The sequence below is a fragment of the Nomascus leucogenys genome, chromosome 18, assembly GCF_006542625.1.
Source record: "Nomascus leucogenys isolate Asia chromosome 18, Asia_NLE_v1, whole genome shotgun sequence".
In the NCBI taxonomy this organism is placed as follows: domain Eukaryota; kingdom Metazoa; phylum Chordata; class Mammalia; order Primates; family Hylobatidae; genus Nomascus; species Nomascus leucogenys.
The window spans coordinates 30,726,743-30,749,435 of record NC_044398.1 but is presented as its reverse complement, the minus strand read 5'-3'; positions in this window follow the sequence as shown (position 1 = coordinate 30,749,435).

The window sequence follows — 22,693 nt, the reverse complement described above, 5'->3', positions numbered from 1 at the left end:
AGGGAAAGAATAAGGAGGAAGGAGAGGAACAGGAGAAAGAAAAGAAAATCTTTGAGAAAAACTTGTAACCTGACCACTCTTATTAATAATGCTCCATTAGGGCTGTAAGAGTTGTTCTCAGAGACACAATCAGAAAATTTTAAAGCAGAGAGAGTATCATGATAACTATAAAGAAATTTGAAAATCTCTATAATATTTAGAGATATGCAAAAGCATAAAATTAGTTCAAAAAAAAGGGAAAAGAAAAACTTGAAACCTAGAAAAACTACTAAACTAAACTCATAGAGTGACAAAAGACTATCTCTTCCAAAAATCCTCTTGCCCAAAAAACTGGCTAACCATATGCAGAAGAATAAAGGTGAATCCCTGCCTCTCACCTACACAAAAATTAACTCAAGATGGATTAAAAACTTAAATGTAAGACTATAAAATATAAAAATTCTGGAAGAAAACCTAGGAAATACTCTTCTAGGCATTGGTATAGGTTAAAAATTTATGATGAAGACCCCATAAGCAAATATGACAAAATAAATAATAGACAAATGGGACTTAATTAAACTAAAGAGCTTCTGCACAGCAAAAGAAACTATCAACAGAGTAAACAGGCAATCTACATGGGAGAAAATATTTTCAAACTATGCATCTGATAAAAGAATAATATCCAAAATCTATAAGGAACTTACAAGAAAAAAAAAACCCTATTAACAAGTTGGCAAAGGACATGAACAGACATTTCTCAAAAGAAGACATACAAGTGGCTAACAACATTTGAAAAACGTTCCATATCACTAATCATCAGAGAAATGCAAATCAAAACCACAATGAAACACAATCTCACATCATTCAGAGTAGCTGTCATTAAAAAGTCAAAAATAACAGATGCTGGTAAGGTTTCAGAGAAACAGGAACACTTATACACTGCTGGTGGGAAAGTAAATTAGTTCAGCAACTGTGGAAAGCAGTTTGGAGATTTCTTAAAGAACTTAAAATGAACTACCATGTGACCCAGCAATCCCATTACTGAGTACGTACCCAAAGGAAAATAAATAATCCTGCAAAAAGAGCACATGCAGTCGAATGTTCATCACAATACTATTCACAATAGCAAAGACATGGAATCAATCTAGGTGCCTATCAACAGTGGATCGGATTAAAAAAACTGTGGTACATATGCATCATGGCATACTACCCAGCCATGAAAACTAATGAAATCATGTCTTTTGAAGCAACATGGATGCAGCTGGAGATCATTATCCCAAGCAAATTAATATAGAAACAGAAAAACAAATACTGCATATTCTCACTTATAAACTGGAGCTAAATATTGAGTTCACACAGACATAACAATGGAAAAACAGACACTGGGAAATCTAAAAGAAAAGGAGGAGGGAGGGGGGCAAGGATAAAAAACTTTCTATTGAGTACTATATTCACTATCTGGGTAATGGAATCAATAACAGCACAAACCTCAGCATCACACAATACACTCTTGTAACAAACCTGCACATGTACTCCCTGAATCTAAAATTAAAATTAAAATTAAAAACAAAAATCTCCTTGCCCAGATACTTTCATAGGTACTTTTACCAACTTTTAAAGTAGAGTCTCAATCTTTAAATACATGTTCCAGAAAACATAAAAAATAAAATAAGAAATAATTTTTGAGACAAATAAAATTTTTTTCCAAAACAAGATAGTGACAGACAAAGTTAGTACTACAGCATAATTCCATATCAGAAAGTCTACCAATGTAATTCTCCATATTAATAGAATAAAGGAATAAAATTATATGATTATTACTAGAGGTATAAAAATAATTTTATAAAATATATCAACAATTTTAAAAACTCATGAAACAAAAAAGTAAAAGGAACTTTTTTTTATTTTGTAAAAAGCAACAGCAACAAAAAAACTACAGAAAGCATTTTACCTAATGGAGAAACTTTGATGCATTTTCTTAGAAACTGAGAAAAAGTCAAGTATTCCCACTAACACAGCAACTGTGGAACATTAAAGTGGAGGTCAGAACAAATATAGTAATAGGAAGACAATAAATAAGAGAAAAATTGGAAAAACGAGATAAAATTCTCAGTCTTACAGACATTGACCAGTCAACATAATCAAAACAGAAACTTACAATAAACAGGACAGACAGATCATTGGGGTTGCAGAATAGAAAATCAACTTAATAGTGGTGTAGCTAGAGGGAAGATAGTGGAGTAAAAAACACCAATAATTTGTCTCCCAACTTAGGCAACAATTGCACTGATGGAATCTGTCTGATGTGACTATTTTGGAACTCTGCAGTCTATTAAAGGTTTAAACAGTAAATTGCAATTAATTTTGGTCAATTACAGCTCTTAACACAATTTCGGCTCTTAACACAGCTCTACCCTTCCCCCAATCCCTAGTCCCAGGGCAAGCAGCCATGCCCATGTTTTTATATAGCAGCATGCACACAGCTTGCAGGAGCCAGGGTGGGGAAAAAGCACCCTGTCTTTCAAAAATGAGAGAGGAATTGATATGTTGCCAGATAAAATCTAAGAAGAGAACTAAATAAATGGAGAGATATTCCATGTTTATAGATAGATAGATTCAATATTTACCAAGAATCTACACACAGAGCTTATACCCATCACAAAAGTTATTTCAAAATAATTGAATCATAGACCTAAATAATTTGATCATAGACCTAACTATAAAATGCAATAATATAAAGAACTAGGAGATAACATATGAGAAAATCTATGTGTCTTTGGGTATGGAGATGACTTTTTAGATACAAATTCTAAAGTATGATCCATGAAATAAATAATTGATAAGCTGGACTTCATTATAATTAAAATATTCTACTCTGCAGAATGCGATGTCAAGAGAATGAGAAGACAAGGCACAGACTGGCAGAAAATATTTACAGAAGAAACATCTGTTAGCTAAGATATAGAAAAACTCAACATCTGATAGTAAGAAAACAACCCAATTAAAAATGGATTAAAAGATCTAAACAGATACCTCACCAAAGAAGATATACAGATGGCAATTAAACATATGAAAAAATGTTTAACTCATATAAACTGTTGGTGGGAGATAGATCAGGACAAGCATTAGGTAAAATAGTATGAAGATTTCTCATGAAACTAGAAATAGAACTACCATATGATCCATTAATCTCACTACTGGGTAGTTATCAAAAAAATGAAATTAGTATATTAAAGAGATATCTGCACTCTCATCTTTATTGCAGCACTATTCACAATAGCCAAGATATGGAATCAACTGAAATGTCCATCAAAAGATGAATGGATAAAACAAATGTGGTATACATATACAATGGAATACTATTCAGCCATAAAAATAATAAAATCTTGTTATTCATGGTAACATGAATGAGCCTGGAGGACATTATGTTAACTGAAATAAGCCAGGCACAGAAAAATAAATACTGCATATTCTCACTCATCTGGGGGAGCTAAAAAAAAAGTTGTTCTCTTAGAAGTAGAAAGCAGAATTTTAGTTATTAGCAGCTAGAAAGGTTAGTAGGGAGGAGAGGTAGGAAGAGGTTGGTTAATGGATACAAATTACAGCTAAATAAGGTAAGTTATAGGGCCCTGTAGCACTACAGGGCAAATATAGTTAATAATAATTTATTGTGTATTTTCAAAAAGCTAGAAGAGAGAATTTTGAATGTTCCCTACAAAAAGAAATTATAAGTGTTTGAGGTACTGGATATTCTAATTACCATAAAATGCATACATGTATTGAAATATCACTCTCTATCCCATAAAGATGTACATGTATGTGTTGACTAAAAATAAGTGAAAGAATAAGGGGATCATGGTGCATGGGAGACAGGACTAGATTGTAGCTCCGACTTGGACAAGCAGAACAGTGTGTAGAGGCTCACATAGTGAATTTTTGCTCCAGAACAACTGCAGGAATTAATCAGGAAACCCGAGAGGACCTACAGACCCTCTGAAGAAAGTGGAATGCTCCTTCAATACCAGGGAGACACCCCAAACACTGTGAGTGCCCAAACTGTGGAAGTGGGAAAAGGAGATCGTCTGCCTCAAACACACACCCCCACTGGGGAAACTGAACGTCTAGATTACAGGAGGAGATCCTCACCTTACCTGGAGCTGAGTCAATTAGAGAACTGACCAAAATACAGGGGTAGAGGAAGCAGTGGAAAAAGCCCTGTGAGCTCGCTGGGTTCCCTAGCAAGCCATCTCTGCCTGGCTTCACAAGGGTCCTTTGGGAGGGTGGCCAGAGGCACTCGGCAAAGGCCACAGGGAGAAGGAAATCTCCAGCTCAACTTAGTAACAATTTGAACTGATCCAGAAGTCTCCTGGCCAGAACCCGGGGGAGGGTGTGAATCTGGTGTGCAGATGCCACAGCGGGGGAAGAAGGGAAGCCATACTTGCTTTCACAGCTGGGAGGTGGGTAGCCTGGGGCAATTTCTCAGCCCTGCTCACCCACTGCCTGGAAACAGACTTGGTGCTGTTGTAGGGGCACAGTGGGAGTGAGACCAACACTTCAGATTGCATAGGATCTAGGTGAGGCCTGTGACTGCCAGCTTTTCCCCACTCCCCTGACAACCTGCATGATACAGCAAAGACAGTCATAATCCTCCTAAGGAACATAACTCCATTGACCTAGGAACTTCACCCCATCCCCCACAGCAGCTGCAGCAAGACCCGCCCAAGGAGAGTCTGAGCTCAGACTGATGAGCCTACCCCCACCTGATGCTTCTTCCCTACCCACCCTGGTAGCTGAAGACAAAGGGCATATACTTTTAAGACTTCTAGGGCCCTACCCACCACCTGTTCCTCCCCATACTACCATAACTGATGCTATCTAGAAAGTGCCACCTCCAAGCAGGAGGCCAACCAGCACAAAAATAGTGCATTAAACTACCAAAGCTAAGAACCATCACAGAGTCCATTTCACCCCCCCATCACCTCCACAGAAACAGGTGCTGGTATCCACAGCTGAGAGACCCACAGACAGTTCACATCACAATACTCTGTGCAGACAGCTCCCAGTACCAGCCTTGAACCTGATAGACTTGCTGGATGGTCAGATCCCAAAGATCCCAAAGAGAGATAACAATCACTGCAGCTCAGCTCTCAGGAAGCCACATCCACAGGAAAAGGGTGAGAGTATTACATCAAGGGAACACCCCATGGGACCAAAGAATCTGAACAACAACCTTCAGCCCTAGATCTTTCCTCTGACAGAGCCAACCCAACTGGGAAGGAATCCGAAAACCAACTCTGGCAATATGACAAAACGTGGTTCTTTGACACCCCCAAAAAATCACACTAGCTCACCATCAATGGATTCAAACCAAAAAGAAATTCCTGATTTGCCTGAAAAAGAATTCAGGTTAGTTACAAATCTAATCAGGGAGGCACCAGAGAAAGGAGAAGCCCAATGTAAGGAAATCCAAAAAATGATATGAGAAGTGAAGGGAGAAATGTTCAATGAAACAGATAGCATAAATATAAAACAATCAAAACTTTAGGAAACAATGGATACACTTATAGAAATGCAAAATGCTCTGGAAAGCCTCAGAGATAGAATCAAACGAGTAGAAGAAAAAAATTCAGAGCTCAAAGACAAGGTCTTCAAATTAACCCAATTCAACAAAGACAGAGAAAAAAGAATAAGAAAATATGAACAATGCCTCCAAGAAGTCTGGGATTATGTTAAACAACCAAACATAAGAATAATTGGTGTTCCTGAGAAAGAAGAAAAATCTAAAAGTTTGGAAAAAATATTTGGGGGAATAATCAAGGAAAACTTTCCTGGCTTTGCTAGAGACCTAGACATCCAAATACAAGAAACACAAAGAACACCTGGGAAATCCACTGCAGAAAGATCATTGCCTAGGCACATTGCCCTCAGGTTATTTAAAGTTAACGTGAAGGGAAGAATCTTAACAGCAGTAAGACAAAAGCACCAAGTAACCTATAAAGGATAACCTATCAGATTAATAGCAGATTTCTCCACAGAAATCCTACAAGCTAGAAGGGACTGGGGCCTTATCTTCAGCACCTCAAACAAAACAATTATTGGCCAAGAATTTTGTATCCAGCAAAACTAAGCTTCATATATGAAGAAAAGATAGTCTTTTTCAGACAAACAAATGCTGAGAGAATTCCACAATACCAAGCCACCGCTACAAGAACTGCTAAAAAGAGCTCTAAATCATGAAACAAATCCTGAAAATACATCAAACAGAACCTATTTAAAGCATGAATCTCACAGGACCTATAAAACAAATTTGTAAATTTAAATTATAAATTTAAAAAACAAAAACAAAAAACCAAGGCATACAGGCAACAAATAGCATGACGAATACAATGGTACCTCACATCTCAACACTCACTAACATTGAATGTAAATGACTAAATGCCGTACTTAAAAGATACAGAATTGCAGAATAGATAATAACTCACCAACCAACTATCTGTTGCATACAAGAGACTCAGCTAACACATAAGGACTCACATAAACTTAAGGTAAAGAGATGGAAAAAGACATTTTATGCAAATGGACACCAAAAGTGAGCAGCAGTAGCTATTCTTACATCAGACAAAACAAACTTTAAAGCAACAGCAGTTAAAAAAGACAAAGAGGGACATTATATAATGATAAAAGGCCTTGTCCAACAGGAAAATGTCACAATCCTAAACATACCTGCACCTTACACTGGAGCTCCCAAATTTATGAAACAATTAATAATAGACCTAAGAAATGAGATAGACAGCAACACAAAAATAGTGGGAGATTCAATACTCCACTGACAGCACTAGACAGGTCATGAAGACAGAAAGTTAACAAAGAAACAATGGATTTAAACTATACCCTGGAACAAATGGACTTAACAGATATACACAGAACATTCTATCCAACAACCACAGAATATACGTTTTATTCAGTATGGCATGGAACTTTCTCCAAGATAGATCATATGATAGTCCACAAAATGAGTGTCAATAAATTTAAGAAAATTGAAATTATATCAAGCATTCTCTCAGACTAAAGTGGAAATCAACTCCAAAAGGAACCCTCAAAATCATGCAAATACGTGGAAATTAAATAACCAGCTCCTGAATGATCATTGGGTCAAAAATGAAATCAAGATGGAAATTTAAAAATTATTCAAACTGAACAACAATAGTGACACAACCTATCAAAACCTCTGGGATACAGCAAGGGCAGTGCTGACAGGAAAGCTCATAGCCCTAAATGCCTACATCAAAAAGTCTGCAAGAGCACAAACAGACAATCTAAGATCACACCTCAAGGAACTAGAGAAACAAGAACAAACCAACCCAAACCCAGCAGAAGAAAGGAAATACCCAAGATCAGAGCAGAAATAAATGAATCTGAAACAAACAAAAAGAAAACAATGCAAAATGTAAATGAAACAAAAAGCTGGTTCTTTGAAAAGATAAATAAAATTGATAACCATTAGCAAGATTAACTAAGAAAAGAAGAGATCACTCCATAAGAAAGCACAATAAGAAATGAAATGGGAGATATTACAACTGACACCACAGAAATACAAAAGATCATTCAAAGCTACTATTATCACCTTTATGCCCATAAACTAGAAAACCTAGAACAGATGTATCAATTTCTGGAAAGATGCAACACTCCTAGCTTAAATCAGGAAGAATTAGATACCCTATATAACAAGCAGCAAGATTGAAATGCCAATTTAAAAAATACCAACATAAAAATGTCCAGGACCAGACAATTCACAGCAGAATTCTACCAGATGTTCTACCAGGGACATAACTCAATGTAATAAAAGCCATCTATGACAAACCCACAGCCAACATAATACTGAGTAGGGAAAAGTTGAAAGCATTTTCTCTGAGAACTGGAACAAGGCAAGGATGCCCACTCTCACCAGTCCTCTTCAACATAGTACTGGAAGTCCTAGCCAGAGAAATCAGACAAAAGAAACAAATAAGAACATCCAAATGGGTAAAAAGGAAGTCAAACTGTCTCTGTTTGCTGATGATATGATTGTCTACCTAGAAAACCCTAACAATTCCTCCAGAAAGCACCTAGAATTGATAAAGAATTCAGCAAAATTTCCAGGTACAAAATTAATGTATGCAAATTAGCAGCTCTTCTATACACCAGCAGCAACCAAGCTGAGAATCAAATCAATAACTCAACCCCTTTTACAATAGCTGCAAAAAATAAGATACTTAGGAATATACATAACCAAGGAGGCAAAAGACCTCTACAAGGAAACCTACAAAACACTGCTGAAAGAAATAATAGACGATACAAACAATGGAAACACATCCCATGTTCATGGATAGGTAGAATTAATATTGTGAAAATGGCCATACTGCCAAAAGCCATCTACAAATTCAATGCAATTCCCTTCAAAATACCACCATTATTCTTCACAGAATTAGAAAAAGCAATTCTAAAATTCATATGGAACCAAAAAAGAGCCCACATAGCCAAAGCAAGACTAAGCCAAAAGAACACGTTACCTAATTTCAAACTATACTATAAGGCCATACTAACCAAAATAGCATGATAATGGTATAAAAATAGGCACATAGACCAATGGAACAGAATAGAGAACCCAGAAATCAACCCAAATACTTACAGACAACTGATCTTTGACAAAGCAAACAAAAATAAAAAGTGGGGAAATGACACCCTTTTCAACAAATGGTGCTGGGATAATTGGTTAGCCACATATAGCGGAATTAAACTGGATCCTCATCTCTCACCTTATATAAAAAATCAACTCAAGATGGATTAAGGACTTAAATCTAAGACCTGAAACTATAAAAATTCTAGAAGATAACATTGGAAAAACCCTTCTGGACCTTTGCTTAGGCAAGGATTTCATGACCAAGAACCCAAAAGCAAATGTAATAAAAACAAAGATAAATAGCTGGGACTTAACTAAACTAAAGAGCATGGCAAAAGGACAGTCAGCAGAGTAAACAGACAACACACAGAGTGGGAGAAAATCTTCACAATCTATACATCTGACAAAGGACTAATATCCAGAATCTACAACGAACTCAAATCACCAAGAAAACACAAACAATCCCATCAAAAAGTGGGCTAAGAACATGAATAGACACTTCCCAAAAGGAGATACACAAATGGCCAACAAACATAAAAAAATGATCAACATCACTAATGATCAGGGAAAGGCAAATCAAAATCACAGTGTGATACCACCTTACTTTTGCAAGAATGGCCATAATCAAAAAATCAAAAAATAGTAGATGTTGGTGTGGATGCAGTGAACAGGAAACACTTCTACACTGCTGGTGGGAATGTAAACTAGTACAGCCACTATGTAAAACAGTGTGGAGATTCCTTAAAGAGCTAAAAGTAGAACTACCATTTGATTCAGCAATCCCATTACTGGGTATCTACCCAGAGGAAAAGAAGTCATATGAAAAAGATACTTGCACACACATTTATAGCAGCACAATTTGCAATTGCAAAACTGTGGAACCAACCCAAATGTCCATCAATCAATCAATCAATCAACGAGTGGATAAATTGTTTTTATATATATACATATATATTTATATTTATATATATATTTATATAGATTTATGATGGAATTTATATGTATATGATGGAATACTACTCAGCCATTAAAAGGAAGGAATTAATGGCATTCACAACAACTTGGATGAGGTTGGTGACTATCATTCTAAGTGAAGTAACTCAGGAATGGAAAACCAAACATTGTGTGTTCTCACTGATAAGTGGAAGCTAAGCTATGAGGACGCAAAGGCATAAGAATGACATAATGGACTTTGGGGACTCGGGGAAATGGTGAGAAGGGAGTGAGGGATAAAAGACTACAAATAGGGTGCAGTGTATACTGCTTGGGTGATGGGTGCACCAAAAACTCACAAACCACCACTAAAGAACTTACTCATGTAACCAAGCACCACCTGTTCCCCAGTAACTATGGAAATAAAAAGAAATTTTTTTTAAAGAATACGATGTTCAACAACATAGGTTACTTTAGAATATTGCAAATTAAAACAATTAGATACTACTATATACCTATTAGAATGGCCAAAACACCAAGTGCTATTGATGATGTGAAGCAACAGGAAATCTTATTGCTGGTGGGGATGCAAAATTATCCAGTAGTTTGGAAGACAGTTTTACAGTTTTTACAAAACTAATCCTACTGTTACCATAAAATCCAGCAATCATGCTCCTTACTATTTATCCAAAAGAGTTGAAATGGTATGTCTACACAAATACCTGCACATGAATTTTTAGAGCAACTTTAGATCCATTTTCATAGTTGCCAAAACATGAAATCAACCAAGATGTCCTTCAGTAGGTGAATGGATAAAGCCACTGGAAGAATCACCCATTCAGACAAGGGAATATTATTTAGCACTAAAAAGAAATAAGCCATGAAAAGACGTGGAGGAAACCTGGATGTATATTACTAAGTGAACAAAGCCAATTTGAAAATACTGCATACATATAGCATCATTTCAACTATATGACATTCCAGAAAAGGCAAAACTATGGAGACAGTAAAAAGATAAGTGGTTGTAATGGGATGAGGGAGAGAAGGATGAATAGGCAAACATAGACAATTTTTAGGAAAACAAAACTTTTCTGTATGATAGTACAATGGTGAATTTATTTGTCAAAAACCCATAGAATGTACAACACCAAGAGTGAACACTAATATCAGCTATGGATTTTGAGTGATAATGATATATCAATGTGGGTTCATTGATTTTTTTGGGGTGGTGGGGGGACAGGGTCTCACTCTGTCGCCCAGACTGGAGTGCAGTGGTGCAATCTCGGCTCCCTGCAACCTCCATCTCCCAGGTTCAAGCGATTCGCCTGTCTCAGCCTCCCAAGTAACTAGGATTACAGGTGCCCACCACCTCACCCAGCTAATTTTTGTATTTTTAGTAGAGACAGGGTTTCACCATGTTGGTCAGGCTGGTCTTGAATTCCTGACCTCAAATGGTCCACCTGCCTCAGCCTCCCAAAGTGCTAGGATTACAGGCATGAGCCACCACGCCTAGCCGGGTTCATTGATTTTAACAAATGTGCCACTGTCATGTGGGATGTCAATATTGAGGGAGGTTTTGCATATGTGGGGGAAGGGGATATATAAGAACTCTCTGTACTTTCTGATTTATTTTCCTGTGAACTTAAAATTGCTTCAAAAAGCAAAATCTACTAAAAATCATATGGTAAGAATTAAAAACATTTTTAATTGCAAAAATACTGAGAGAATTTATTACCATTGGACCAGCCATTTACAAAATGCTAAAGGGAGTCCTTTATGGAGAAATGAAAGAACATTAGACACAAATTTGAAGTCATGTAAAGAAATAAAAATCTATGGTAAAGGTAAATACATAAATAATTACAAAGCTAGTAGTATTGTAACTTTGGTTTGTTACTCTTTTGTTTGTTTTCTACATGAATTAGAGACTAATGCATAAAAACAATTGTTTATGGTTTTGGACATAAAATTCATAAAGATATAATTACTGACACTAATAACTGAAAAAGGGTGAAGGTGGACCTACCTATATAGTGGCAGAATTTTGTGTATGTTGTTAAAGTTAAGTTGGTACAAACTCAAACTGGAATGTTACACTTTTAGGATGTTCAATGTAACCTTCATGGCAACTGAAAAGAAAATAGTGATACCTTAAGGAAAGCGAATCACCCCCTTGTAAAGATGTCTGTACTCCCATATTCACTGCAGCATTATTCACAATAGCCAAGATATGGAAACAACCAAATTTGTCTGTCAATGAATATATGAATTAAAAAATTGTTTTATACACATACAGACACATGTATACACACATAATGGAATATGATTTAGCCTTGAAAAAGGAGATCTTGACATTTGGGACATTTAGTTCATTGGAAGAGCCTACAGGACATTATGCTAAGTAAAGTAAGCCAGCCACAGAAAGGCAAATACTGCATGATCTCATTTATATCTGGGATATTTTTAAAAATTGAATACATAGAACAGAATGTACATTCTACATTCTGTTCTATGTACATTCTCCCAGGGGTAGAATGTTCTATGTACATTCTCCCAGGCTACCTGGGGTGCAGAAAATAGGAAGATGTAGTTTAAAGTGTACAAAGTTGTATGTAGTTATATAGAGTAAGTCTAGGTATCTAATGCATAACACGAGAACTATCATTCATAATATTGCTCTCTATGCTGGAAATTTGCTAAAAGAGTAAATTTTAGCTAATCTTACCACACACAAAAAAAGAAAGATAACTGTGTGAGATGGTGGCTATGTTAATTTTCTAGACTGTAGTAATCAATTAACTATGTTAAAGCATCATGTTGTACACCTTAAATATACGCAATTAAAAATAGCTACAGATTATACACGAAAGGCAATAAGAAGGAAATTAAAACATTTTACTACAAAAGACCAACCAAACACACAAGAAGACAGTAATTCAGAAAATAAAGGACAAAATGCTATAAGGTATATGGAAACACCAGTAAAATAACAATTATATTCCTCCCTACCAATAATTTATTTAAATATTAATGAATTAAATTTACCAATCAATAGACAGAAACTGAAAGAATAGATTTTAAAAATTTCTCTATATGCTGTCTACAAGAGACTCATTGTAGATCCAAAGACACAAATAGGTTGAAAAGGAAGGAATGGAAAAATATATTCCATTCAAATAGTAACCAAAAGATAGCAGGGTAGCTATACTGATATCAGGCAAAACAGACTTTAAATCAAAAACTTGGGGAACCAATGGCAAGACGGCTGACTAGAAGCAGCTACTGTGCATCACTCTCACAGAGAGGAGATAGAGTGACCAGTAAACACCAGCTCTTCAACTGGATAGTTCTGGAGGACACATTGAGATTCATTAAAGAAGCAACGTGACCCACAGAGAGCAGAGAGGAGCAAGACAGGACACCCACCCACCTGGGATAGGCATGGAGTCAACGGTGTCTCCCCACCTCCTTTGGTAAGTGAGAGTCCCCGGGGACCTACACTTCTACCATGGACTGTTGCAATTCTGGGCACAGGAGATCTCCCCTGATCTCTTCTCCCTGGTACCTCCAGGCTGACACTCTGCATGCAGTCTGGGCAGAGCCACTCAGGCCCATGGGGAGCCACAAGGGCCTTGGACTCCTGAGGGCCCTGGTGCCAGCTGCCACAGCTCCACCAACAAAGGAGGTGAGGATCTCTCACATGACCCCAGGATAGAAGCCACATCCACGATGCTGAGGAGCAGACGAACTGTAGACCTCACCTCTGCTACACCTGGACAGGCAAAGCCTACTTCCCTGGGACCCCAGTGTAGCCACCTCACCCCTGCCTGAGCATTTGGGCTAGTAGCTGCTCTTCATTTTTTTGGGACAGAGTTCCCAGAGGTAATCGACAGGCCCACCACTTTTCTGCTGCCTGAGCCCCTGCCCCTACTGTCCTCAGGCTAGGGAGGGAGCAAAGAGCACAAGAACTATTGCAGGCCTCCAGTAGACTACAGCTGCTTTATGGAAAAGCAGCCAGACTGTTTTCCACATGGGTCTCTTTGCCTGCCAATCCTCACTGGGCAGGGCCTCCCAACATGGGCCTCCAGCACAACCATTCTGCCCCTGCCTGATCACTTCATTTGGTGGTGGCTCTGCATTTCTCTGGGGAGGAAATCCTAGAGACAGCCCACAGGCTCTCTGTAATTCCACTGCAGTGATCTGGCCCTTGCTGTCCTTGGGCCGGGGAAAGAATGAAGACCTGGATGACTTTGTTGGCACCTCCAGCAAGCCACAATTGCCATATGGAGAGGAGCCTGGTCTCACTTCACTGTGAGCCCCTGGCTGCCTGCACTTGACAGGCAGGACCCCCAGCTTGGGCCCACAGTGCAGTCACTCCACAGTCAGCAGTGGTTTTGTGTCACTCTCGTGGAGTTCCCAGAGGTAACTGACAGCTCCTCTGCCATTGCCATGGCAGCCCTTCTGCCCTTGCTGCCCTGGGGCTGGGGGAAGAACAAAGAGCCCAATCACTTTGCTGGCACCTCCAGCACCATAGGAGGGGAGCCCACTCTCTCCTGTGAGCCCCTGGCCCCCTGCTCTTCACCAGGCAAGGGCCTCTAGCATGGGTCCAAAGTGCAGCTGCCTTGCCCTTGCTTAAACATTCCCACTGGCAGTAGCTCTGTTTCTCTGAGTGGAGCTCCCAGAAGCAAAACACAGCCCCTCTGCCACTGCCACTGCAGTGGTATCGCCCTTGCTGCCCTTGGGCTGGGGAATGAATAAAGACCCTGGTTGCTTTGCTCGCACCTCCAGCATGCCACAGCCACCATACAGAGAAGATATCAGTCTCTCTTCTCTGTGAGCCCTTGACACCCTGCTGTTCACCAGGCAGGGCCTCCAGCTCAGCTCACAGTACAGCCACCCCCACTTCCCCAGCTGAACATTCCTATTGGCAGTGGCTTTATGTTTCTCTGGGGTGAAGTTCAAAGAGGCATCTGAAATCCCCTCTGCCTCTGCCACTGCAGTAGTACTTGCCTTTGCTGCCACCAGGCTGGGGAAGGAACAAAGAGCCTGGGTGCTTTGCTCACACTCCAGCATGCTGCAGGCACTTTTGGAGAAGAGGCCAGACTGTCTTCCCCACGAGTCCCTCCACCCCACCTGCTCTTTAAGAGGCAAGACTCCCTGGCTTGGGCCCCCAATGCGGCTGCCCTACTCTTGGCTGATCCTTCTGATTGGTAGTTGCTCTGTGCTTCTCTGGGGTGGAGCCCCAAGAGAAAGGGAAAGACCCTCTGCGATTGCTACTGCCAAAGTCCCCACACCTGCTTCTGCCAAGCTGAGGAAAAAAGCAGAAAGCCTGAGCTCACCCCAAGGCTGCACTGCACAGCCCACGAGTGCCAAGCCTAGATCTGGGAGAGGAACACACACTCTCAGAGCACTGAGAGGGAGCACAGCTGCAATTGCGAGGAAATATGGAGGAGCTTGTCTACCAGCCATTGCACTTCAACTCCATCTACTGGATTGCAGCCCAAACGTCAACACCAAACATACTTTGCTAATATGTGGCCCTAGGAAACCAAGGACAACAATTCAGCCACCAATAATGTCCCTTCACAACACGTCAGCCCTCTGAAAATATCCAGAAATGAAGCTAACTGACTGTACTCAAATTACATCACAGTTAAAGAACCATCAGCCCCTTTGGGAGGCTGAGGTGGATTACCTCGGTCAGGAGGTCAGGAGTTCAAGACCAGCCTGACCAACATGGTGAAATGGCATCTCTACTAAAAATACAAAAAATTAGCGGGGCATGGTGGCAGGTGCCTGTAATCCCAGTTACTCAGGAGCCTGAGGCAGGAGAATTGCTTGAACCCAGGAGGCGGAGGTTGCAGTGAGCCGAGATTGTGCCATTGCACTCCAGCCTGGGCAACCAGAATGAAACTCTGTCTCAAAAATAAAATAATAAAATAAAGTAAAATAAAATTAAAAAGAACTATCAGCCCACACAGATGAGAATGAAGCAGTACAAGCACTCTGGCAGCTCTAAAAGCAAGAATGTCTCCTTACTTCCAAACATCTGGCTCCCCAGCAATGGCTCTTAACCAGAATGAAATGGCTGAAATGACAGAAATAGAATTCAGAATCTGGATGGCAACGAAGATCATAGGGATTCAGGAGATAGTTGAAACCCATTCCAAGGGATCTAAAAAATCCAGATTCAACAATTTAAGAAATGAAAGATAAAAAAGCCATTTTAAGAAAGAACCAAACCAAGCAGATAGAGCTGAGAAACTCACTGTAAGAATTTCATAGCTCAATTGGAAGTATTAACAGCAGAATAGACCAAGCTGAGGAAAGAATCTCAGAGCTTTTAGAAAGGTTCTTCAAATTAACTCAGACAAAAATTTACAAGAATTTAAAAAACTGAACAAAAGCTCTGAGAAATGAGATTATGTAAAGAGGCCAAATCAACAACTCATTGGTGTCCCTGAAAGACAGGGAGAGAGAGCAAGCAATTTGGAAAGCATATCTGAGGATACTATCCACGAAAATTTCCCCAGCCTCACTAGAGATGACAACATTTAAATTCAGGAAATGCAGAGAACCCCTGCAAAATACTGTACAAGATGACTATCCCCAAGACACATGATTATAAGATTCTCCAAGATCAACATGAAAGAAAAAAGATTAAAGGCAGCTAAAGAAAAGGGGCAGGTCACCTACACAGGGAACTCATCAGGCTAACAGCAGACAATTAAGTGGAAACCCTAAAAGCCAGAAATATTGTGGACCTATATTTAGCATTCTTAAAGAAAAATTCTAACCAAGAATTTCATATTTAGCCAAACTAAGCTTAAGCTTCATAAGAGAAGGAAAAATAAAATAATTTTCAGAAAGGCAAATGCTAAGGGAATTTATTACCAACAGACCTTCCTTACAAGAGGTCCTTAAGGGAGTGCTAAACATGAAAACAAAAGACCATTATTGGCTATCACAAAAACACACTTAAGTACATAGGACCATTGACATTATAAAGCAAACCCACAATCAAGTCTACATAACAACCAGTTAACAATACGATGATGACAAGATCGACTCTGCACATATCAGTATTAACCTTGAACATAAACTGGCTAAACAGCTCACTTAAAAGGCACAGAGTGGCAAGTTGGATAAAGAAGGAAGACCCAACTCTATGTTGTATTCAAGAGACCCATCTAACATATAAGGACACCCACAGGCTCAAAGTAAAGGGATGGAGAAAGCTCTGTCAAGCAAATGGAAAACAAAAAAAGAGCAAGTGTTGCTCACCTTATTTCAGACAAACCAGACTTTAAACCAACAATGATCAAAAAGAAAAAAGAAGGGTATTGCGTAATGATAAATGGTTCAATTCAACAGGAAGACTTATCTGTCTTAAATATATATGCACCCAATGCTGGAGTACTCAGACTCATAAAACAAGTTATTAAAAACAAATGAAGAGACATATAACCACATAATGGTTATATATGACTTCAACACACCACTGACAATATTGGACAGATCATCAAGGGAAAATGCTAACAAAGATATTCAGGACTTAAACTTGACACTTGACCAAATGGACAGAACACTCCACCCAACAAAAAATAGAACATTCATTCTTCTCATCTATCCATTGCACATACTCTAAAATTGACCAGACACTCAGCCACAAAACAATTCTCAACATACTAAAAAAAAATAAACAAAATCAAATGAACCACACTCTCAGACCAGAGTGCAATAAAAATAGAAATCAATACAGAGAATATCTCTCTAAACCATACAATTAAATGGGCATCAAATAATCTGATCCTGAATGACTTTCAGGTAAATAATGAAATTAAGGCAGAAATCAAGAAATTTTTTGAAACCAGTGAAAACAAAGATATAACATACCAGAATTTCTTGGACACATCCAAAGCAGTGTTAAGAGGAAAGTTTATTGCACTCAACATCCACATCAAAAAGTTAGAAAGATCTCAAATTAATAACCTAATATTACAACTAGAGGAACTAGAAAAACAGGAGCAAACCAAGCCTAAAGCTAGCAATAACTAAAATCAGAGCTGAACTGAATGAAATGGAGATGAGGAAAACCATACAAAAGATAAACAAAACCAAAAGTTTGTTCTTTGAAAGAAGAAATAAGATTGATAGGCCCCTAGCTAGTTTAATAAAGAAAAAAAGAGAAGATCTAAATAAACACAATCAGAAATGACAAAGGGGAAATTACCAACAACCCCACAGAAATGCAAAAATCCCTCAGAGACTATTATGAACACCTCTATGCACACAAACTAGAAAACCTAGAAAAAAAGTTGATAAATTCCTGGAAACATACAACCTCCCAATATTGAACCAGGAAGAAATTGGCACCCTGAACAGACCAATAACAAGTTCCAAGATTGAATCAGTGATAAAAAATCTACCAACCAGAAAAAGCCCTGGTCCAGAAGGATTTACATCCAAATTCTATCAGTCATATAAAGAAGAGCTGGTACCAATCCTACTGAAATTATTTCAAAAAAATAAGAAAGACGGACTCCTTCCTAACTCATTCTATATGGCCAGCATCATTCTAATATCAAAAACCTGGCAGAGACACAATGAAAAAAGAAAACCTCAGGCCAATATCTTTGTTGAACATAGATGCAAAAATCCTCAACGCAATACTAGCAAATCAAATTCAGCAGCACATTAAATAGCTAATCCACCATGATCAAATAGGCTTTATTTCTGGGGTGCAAGGTTGATTCAACATAGGCAAATCGATAAATATGATTCATCATATAAACAGAACTAAAAGCAAAAACCACATGATCATCTCAATAGACACAGAAAAGTATTTCAATAAAATTCAACATCACTTTATGTAAAAAACTCTCAACAAACTAGGCATCAAAAGTACGTATCTCGAAATAATAAAAGCCATCTGTGACAAACTGACAGCCAGCATCATACTGATGGGCAAAAGCTGGAATCATTCCCCTTAAAGACAGGTACAAAAAAAGATGACCTCTTTCACCACTCTTGTACAACATAGTACTGGAAGTCCTAGCCAGAGGAATCAGGCAGGAAAAGTAAATTAAAGGTATCAAATAGAAAGTCAAACTGTCTCCTTCTTCACAGATGACATGATTCTACACTTAGAAAATCCCTTAGTATCTGCCCAAATGCTCCTAGATCTGTTAAACAACTTCAGCAGAGTTTCAGGATACAAAATCAATGTACAACAATCACTATGATTACTATCCATCCGTAACATTCAAGCTGAGAGTCAAATCAGGAATGCAATCCCATTCATGACAGCCACAAAAATAATAAAATACCTAGGAATACAGCTAACCAAAGAGGTGAAAGATCTCTACAATAATAAATTCAAACACTGCTCAAAGAAATCAGAAATGACACAAACAAATGGAAAAGACATTCCATGCTTATGGATAGGAAGAATCAATGTTGTTAAAATGGCCATACTACCTAAAGCGATTTATAGATTCAATGCTATTCTTATCAATCTAATTATGTGACATTTTATACATAATTAGAAAACATCATTTTATAGTTTATATGGAACCAAAAAAAACTGGAATAGCCAAGGCAATTCCAAGAAAGAGAACACAGCTAGAGACATCACACTATCTAATTTTACTACAAGGCTACACTAACTAAAGCAGCATGGTACTGGTACAAAAGCAGACACATAGACTTATGGAGCAGAATAGAGAGCCCAGAAATAAAGCCATGCACCTACAACTATCTGATATTCAACAAATCCAAAAATAACAAGCAATGGGGAAAGGACTCTCTATTTAATAAATAGGTTAACTGGCTAGCCATATGCAGAAGATTGAACCTGGATGCCTTCCTTACATCATATACATAAATCAACTCAAGATAAATTAAATATTTAAATGTAAACCCTAAAACTATAAAACCTTACAAGAAAACCTAGGAAATACCATTCTGGACATAGCCCTGGCAAAGACATTGTGACAAAGATTCCAGAAGCAATTGCAACAAAAAGAAAAATTGACAAATGGGACCTAGTTAAACTAGGGAGCTTCTGCACAGCAAAAGAAACTATCAATTTAGTAAACAGAAAACCTACAGTATGGAAGAAAATATTTGCAAACTATGCATCTGACGAATGTATAATATCCAGAATCTATAAGGAACTTAAATCAACAAACAACCACATCAAAAAATGGGCAAAGGATTTCAACAGACACTTCTCAAAAAAAGACATACATGCAGCTAATAAGCATATAGAAATGCTCATTATCACTAATCATTAGGGAAATGCAAATCAAAACCATAATGAAATACCATCTCACATCAGTCAGAAGGCTACTGTTAAAAAGTCAAAAAGTAACAAATGCTGGCTAGGTTTCAGACAAAAGTTAACACTTACACACCGTTGGTGCAAATGCACTGGGGAAATCGGTTAGGAGATTATTCAAAGAGCTAAAAACAGAATTACCGTTTGAGACAACAATCCCATTGTTGGGTATGTATCCAAAGAAGTATTAAATTTTTCTGCCGTAAAGACACATGCACATGTATATTTATCACAGCACTATTCACAATACCAAAGACATGGAATCAACCTAGATGTCCATCAGTGGTGGATTGGATAAAGGAAATGTACATATGAACCATGGAATACTATGCAGTCATAGAAAAGAATGAAATTGTGCCTTTTGCAGCGACATAGATGGAGCTGGAGGTCATTATTCTAAGCAGATTAATGAAAAAACAGAAAACCAAATACCACATATTCTCATTTACAAGTGGAAGCTAAACATTGAGCATACATGAATAGAAGGGAGGGGATAATAGACACTAGGTGCCACCTGAGGCTGGAGGGTGGGAGAAGGGTAATATTAAAAAAAAAAATACCAGTTAGGTACGATGCTGATTACCTGGTGACAAAATTATCTGTACACCAAACCCCTGCGACCACAATTTACCCACGTAAGAAACCTGCATATGCACCCCTTCAACCTAAAATAAAAGTTGGAAATACATAAATCAAAAAATTGTTAGATGAAGAAAGACATTATATATTAATAAAATATTCAATACAGCAAGAAGATATAACAACTGTGAACTTGTACACACATAATAATAGACCATCTTGTATGAAGTAAAAATTCACATAATTGAATGGAAACATAGATTCTTTACAATAACAGCTGGGGACTTAAATACTCCACTCTCAATAATGGATAGAATAACCAGACAAAAAAAATAAGCAAGGAGATAGGCAATCTGAACAGCTCAATAAACTAACTAGATCTAACAGACATATATAGAACACTCTTCCCAAAGACCAGAGAATACATATTCTTCTCAAGTGTGCATGGGACATTCTTGAGGATAGACCATATATTAGATCACAAACAAAACCGGATAGATTTTAAAAGACAGACATCATACAAAGTATCTTCTCCATCCACAATAGGATGAAGTTAGAAATCAGTAACAGAAAGAAGACTGAAACACTCACAAATTTGTGGAAATTAACACGCTCTTAAACAACCAAAAGGTCAAAGAAGAAATAACAAAAGAAATTAGAAAATTTTAAGAGATGAATGAAAATAAAAACAGCATACCAGAACTTTGGGGACACAGCAAAATAAGTGCTAATGAAAGAACTTATACCTAAAAATACTTGAATTTAAAAAAAAGATCTCAAATCAACTACCAAACTTTAGAACTTATGGAACTAGAGTAAGCTAATCAAACAAATTCTGAAGCTAGCAGAAGTTAGGAAAAAAGTAAAGGTTAGAGTGGAGATAAATTAAAGAGAATAGAAAAACAATACAAGGATAAACAAAACAAACATTGGTTCTTTGAAAAACTTTAGCTAGATTGACTACAACAAAGACATATAAGACTCAATAGAATGAGAAATGAAAGCAAGGTCATTTCTTCTGATTCTATAGAGTTAAAAAGGATTATAAGAAAGTAATATGAATAATATTGCAGCAAAAAATTGTATATCCTAGTTGACATGGCCAAATTCCTGGAAATACAAAGACTACCAACACTAAATAACAAAGACATAGATCATCTGAATAGACCTGTATGTAGTAAGGAAATTGAATCAACCCAGCAAAGAAAAAAGCCCTGGACCTGATGGCTTTACTTGTAAATTCTACCAAATATTTTTAAAAGAACTAACACTAATCCTTTTGAAACTCTTACCAAAAAAATGTTGAAGAGGAGGGAACAATTTCTAACTCATTCTATAAGGTCAGTAATGCCCTGATAGCCAAGCCAGGAAAAGACGCTATAAGAAAAGTACAGGCCAATATATTTTTTAAGCATGGATTCAAAAATCCTCAAATATCAGTACACCAACTTCAGTAACATATTAAAATTATCGTACACCATACCAAGTGGGATTTTTATTATGGCAATGCAAGCATGGTTCAATATACAAAAGTGTATTGATGTAATATACTGCATTAACAAAATGAATGGAAAAAATCATCATCTCGATGCAGAAAAAGGATTTCACAAAATTAAACCCTTTATGATTAAATAAAATACTCAACAAAGTAGAAATAGAAGGAAACTACCTTCACATAATAAAAACCATAATGGAAAAATTCACATCTATTATCACATGCAACTATGAAAGACTGGAAGCTTTTCCTCCAAGATCAAGAAGACAACAATGTACACTTTTTCCACTTCTAGTCAACAGAGCATTGGAAGTACTATTCGGAAAAAATAGGCTAAAAAGGGAAATAAAAGGCATTCAAATTTGAAAGGAAGAAGTGTAATTATCTCTGTTTGCAGTTATGTAATCTTATATGTAGAAAACACTAAAGATTCCACAAGAGAAAACTGTTAGAATTAGTAACCAAATTCAGGAAGGTAGTAGGATATAAAATGAACATGAAAATCAATTGCATTTCTATACACCTACAAAGAACAATCCTAAAAGAAAATTAAGGAAACAATTCCATTTACAATAGCATTAAAAACAACATAAAACTTAGTAATTAACTTAACCAGGGAGATGAAAGACTTGTAAAATGAAAAATACAAAACTGCTGAAAGTGGCAGAGATACAAATAAATGAAATTGTTTTCTATGTTCATGGAT